The sequence below is a fragment of the Dinoponera quadriceps genome, unplaced genomic scaffold, assembly GCF_001313825.1.
Source record: "Dinoponera quadriceps isolate SergipeBrazil2010 unplaced genomic scaffold, ASM131382v1 scaffold2723, whole genome shotgun sequence".
In the NCBI taxonomy this organism is placed as follows: Eukaryota; Metazoa; Arthropoda; class Insecta; order Hymenoptera; family Formicidae; genus Dinoponera; species Dinoponera quadriceps.
In genome coordinates, this window is record NW_014556868.1 from 398,499 (window position 1) to 403,165 (window position 4,667).

General features: G+C 45.4%; 1 long non-coding RNA gene across 1 annotated transcript in view; it reads left to right on the forward strand.

Moving 5' to 3' along the window:
• Positions 1-4,041, forward strand: part of LOC106748312 — a 142,981-nt gene extending 138,940 nt beyond the window's left edge. Inside the window, exon 4 of the long non-coding RNA XR_001374733.1 lies at positions 3,971-4,041. This is a non-coding gene — a long non-coding RNA (uncharacterized LOC106748312). The remainder of the gene's footprint in view (positions 1-3,970) is intronic.
• Positions 4,042-4,667: the final 626 nt, after the last annotated feature.

Below are 4,667 nucleotides of genomic sequence, written 5' to 3' on the forward strand. Positions count from 1 at the left end.
CCCCCCCCCCCCTTTGTTCTCTCTTTTGTATATTCGCCTCGTGTGTGTTGCACGTTGCATATTGCGCAAAACAGCGTGTGAAATTTGTTAAAGAGGAGCGCTGAGTTTACATAATTTTCGCACGGCCGCGCAAAGTTTCTCCTTTTCACTCGTTCACTGTCGTCCTCTCTCTTTCTCTCTCTCTCTCTCTCTCTCTCTCTTCGTGTTTTCTTCTCCAAAGTATCGCATCTTCGCTGGTAATGCCGCGCGTAATCGGTTTACTTTAATTTAATTAAATAACGGCAAATGTGCGCGGGAAAGAGAAGACGCGCATCTTCTTCGAATCGTCCGGCACGTAGCCACAAACTCGACGTGATCTTCTACTTCCAACTGCGAAATCGTAATGCAAGCTTTTCTCGCCCTCGTATGCCCCTCCACCCTCTCTCTCTCTCTCTCTCTCTCTCTTTCTCACTCTCTTTTTTCTGCTACGTGCTACCGCTTCAGCGAATATCTATTTAGTTTTTATTATTATTAACCTCGAACATTCCAACTTTCTCAGAGCCGGTTGTTCCACCTTCGGATAAATTCATCCAATGTAAAGATATCCGAAGAACGCCCCCATACGGAAAGGAACTGCAAGAATACGGAAAAATTACTGACACACCATTGAGAAACCAGAATACAGCAATTTCTTTCTATTCTTGTAGTTTATTTCCGTACAGGAACACTCGTCAGATATTTTACTATTGCATTAGATAATCCATTAGATAAATTTATCCGAAGGTGGAGCAATCGGCCCTCTCTCGTATTGTTCTTCCTTCACGCCATCAAGTATAGATACGGGCGAGCGTGGGCTGGGTTTTAGCGATTGTGCGTCGCATTCCGAGATTGTAACTTTACTGTATCGCTTTACTTTCGACATACTTATTTGCGCTTAGATTGTAAACATTGGTACACATGCATTATGTGTACTCGAGGGGGTTTTTTAACCTCCCCAGGAGGGATTAAAAAATCTCTCTTTCTCTTTCGCGTAATAAGGTGGAAAAATATTCAGCAGCCTCGTGGCGGTGGTTCGCACGAGGCCCGACGGCGACGCGGAATTTCATATATGCGTGGAATATTTTCCCCCGGCTCTCTCGGACGCGCGCGGCCTAATGTGTACATCTTTCCCTTTTTCGCACCTTTATTTATTCATTTTATTAAACACACACACACACACGGGAAAAATTCCCTTTGTAGTAAGAGGGAAATAACACTTTCACTCATAGAGACGATACAAGGGAAACAAAAGGGAAGCAGATTGCATTCTAGCAAGAGTTGTTTACCTTCCGGGAATTATCATCTCGCCGAACGAAGGGGAAAGGCGCGCGAGATGTCGAAGGGAGAGGGGGGGGGGGGGGNGTAATCGAGAAAATCCGGCGCTCACCCGTCACTCATTTCGGGATCTCGCTCGGCTTCAGGCGGCGAGTTGATCCATTCATAAATTCGCGATCCCGCTTGGAATTCGGCGAAAAGCGAAATACCACCTTTCCTCTCCGGCCGTCATTCCGCGAAATTCGCCGCCGTTATTGTGCGATTTTATTGACGGCATTGCAATTCCCACGAGCAGCCGTAGCGCGGATCCGCCGCCGTAATTCGTTCGATCGGTTTATTCCGCTTTTAATTAAATTATTCTCGCGTTCCGCGGAAGTGACGCGGAATATCGGCCGGTGGCCGGCGTCGCGTTGAAGACCTGTCGGTCGTTAATCGGTTGAATAAATAATTAGCCGTATTATCGTTCCCCTACCCCTCTTCCTTCTCTTCTCCTCGTTCTACTCGTCGTCGTCATCGTCGTAGAGCGGCCGCGATGAAAGGCGGCAAAAAACTAAACACAGAACGGGCGAAAAAAGCGACCGACCGGCAGGAGGTCGGTCGGAAGGGGATAGCGACGGTGGATCGCGCTATTGTCTCGGGGAAAATGTGGTTGCTTCTATTTTTCTTTTCTCTCTCTCTCTCTCGCTCTTGCTCTCCGCGCCCGTCACAGCGGCGCAGCCGTTCGGTCGTAATTAGGATTATTTATTTATCGCATTCGCAGCGAGCCGCCGATGTCGAAGGGTCTCTTTCTCTCTCTCTCTCTCTCTATCCCTTTTTCCCCCGTTGGCTCCTTTTCCCTCCTCGCCGGTTCTTTTTTGCACGGATCGGCGTTTACGCGAAAACATTTCAGCCACAGGCGCGCCGCCAACGATTTTCCCCGCGAATATATACGCCGTTTCTTTCGCCACTTAATTGTCCGCCGATTAAAATGCGCGATCTCTCCCCTTCCCTCTTTATCTCTATCTCACCCTTCTTTCTCTTGGCTATCTTGCAGTGAAGATTCCGTTATCGCACATGACCGCGAATTCCCGATCGCGCTGGAAAATTAGCGGAGGTGATTTCTCTCGCCGAGAAGCTCGTCCCTTCCTTTCCTATTCCCCCTTTTTCCCTTCTCCGAGGTGCGAATTCCGACGAGATCGCGTCTCGAAAAAATTACGAGCTACGGCTTGCGGCGCCGAGTATCACCGAAGAGAGAGAAAGAGAGAGAGAGAGCGGGAGCGAGAGCACGTCCTACGTGCACTTTGAGTCGCACAGTCCGTGTACCGCTAGTCGCTCGTGAAACTAAAGCCGCGCGCGAGGAATCTCAGAAACGGAAGCTCAAGTACGCGCGAGGATTAATCGACGTAGTTGCACCGGATTAAAGCGAGCTTAATTTCGCGAAGCGAATCGCCGACATCTAATCTCTCTAGTTGGCGTCGTCGGGATATATCTTTCGGCGCATCGCGTTGCGTTTCACTTTAAACTTCCTCTCTCTCTCTCTCTTTCTCTCTTTGTCCCTGTTTCTTATTCTCTTCCTTCCTCTCTCTCTCTCTCTCTCTCTCTCTCTCTCTCTCACACTCACTCACCCTTCCTCTCCTCTCTTCTCCATCTCTTGCTTTGGACGAAATTATAGCTTGCGCGCGTATTTCCGTCATACTTATTAATTCTCTCTCTCTCTCTCTCTCTCTCTCTCTCTTTCTCCCCCTTCTTCTCCCTCTTGTTGTTTTCTTTTTCTTCCTTTGTATCCTCCTTTCCCTATTCTACGTTGTCTTACAAATGTTCACCTCTTGTCGCTGCGCATTACGGCGCAATTTGCAGATTCCGACTCTTAATTGCCGCCGCCGAAAATTCCGCGTCACCTAATAATCTACATGCACGCGAATGCGATGTTTACACCTTGGAGTGTGTCTCATAATTTTCCGCGTTCTTTGAATAAGACGAGTTTCAAGCGGGGAAGGAGCGGAGTAATTGGAGAGAGATATACAAGAGTGTCTGACGCGGGCCGTAATTTGATTACGGAAAAAAATATTTTGCTGGCACAGCAAATTTCTCGGTTGCTACACGGACGGTATAAGGATCTGTTGTACGGACAAAATCTTGTTTTAGCAAAATGTTTAATTTGCATAACCAAATTATTTTGCCGTCCATACCCGGCAAATGGCAATTAATACTCTTGACAAATCTTTTTGCTGTTTCAAACAAATCTTTTTGATATTCGTATAGTAACAGAGGAAATTTGCTGTGTCAGCAAAATATTTTTCTCCATGCGGTTCAGGTCAAAATGAACAAAAAAGTTCTCTACCATTTTGCAAATAACCACGTAAATTCTTGAATTATTAATTGAAATAGCCTCTATACATGGCCATTTTCAGTCATTAATAACTCGACATTCCACGTGGTCGTGTGCAAAATGGCGGATGCCTTTTTTGTTTACATCGGCCTAACTATAAATATATGACGGATGGTATGGCTTGTGTTAGACGTTCTATGTGTATTCTCATATAAAACACGAAAAAGACACGTATAAGATACATGTTCGATGAATCTGGAGTAAAATCCTGCTCAAGTATCGTTCCACTTAATTAAATACGCGAACACTTTCGCAGAGGAGCCGGCACGTATAAATTGTTGAAAATGTTTTATTTTGTTTGCGTTACAGGTGCAGCGGACTAAGTCGAGTTACGAGACAGTGAGTTACTCCAGCGGGACCGTTCGTTCGTCGTATCTAGGTGAGTTTATCGATTTATCGTTCGGCATGATGAAATTTTGAAGATTTTTCACACCTAAATATAAATATATAAATATATAAATATAAATATATATATATACATAATAAATAAATAAATAAATAAATATATATATATATATATATATTCCACAAATTAAATTCTAAATCAATTAAACGTCAATCAGAACTTAGTCCCTCCCCTCGCCGGCGCATTAAATCCCAATCAATTAACTATCAATCATCCTCATCGGTTGAATCCGAATCAATTAACCATCAAACATCCTCATCAATTCAACCCGAATAAATAAATCTTTCTCGTCAATTAGACTTAATTGCCGCCCGCCGAAAATGTACAAGCGCACACGCATTGGGCGCGCTAACAATCGCCAGCGCGTCCGGATGCGCGCAATTCAGCGCGCGCGACGCCTGTCGTTGTCCGTTGTTGCGCAACGCGCGTCATGCGTCACGAGCGTCTCGCAACAAAATTTTCAAAACGTTTTCCCCGGAAACGTCCGTCTCGGTGAAAAGCGAAAAAAAATTAAAAGAGCCAATGAAAGAGATAGAGAGAGAGAGAGAGAGAGATGGAGAAAAAGAGAGGACGCAACAAGAAGAAACAGTCGACGCGCGT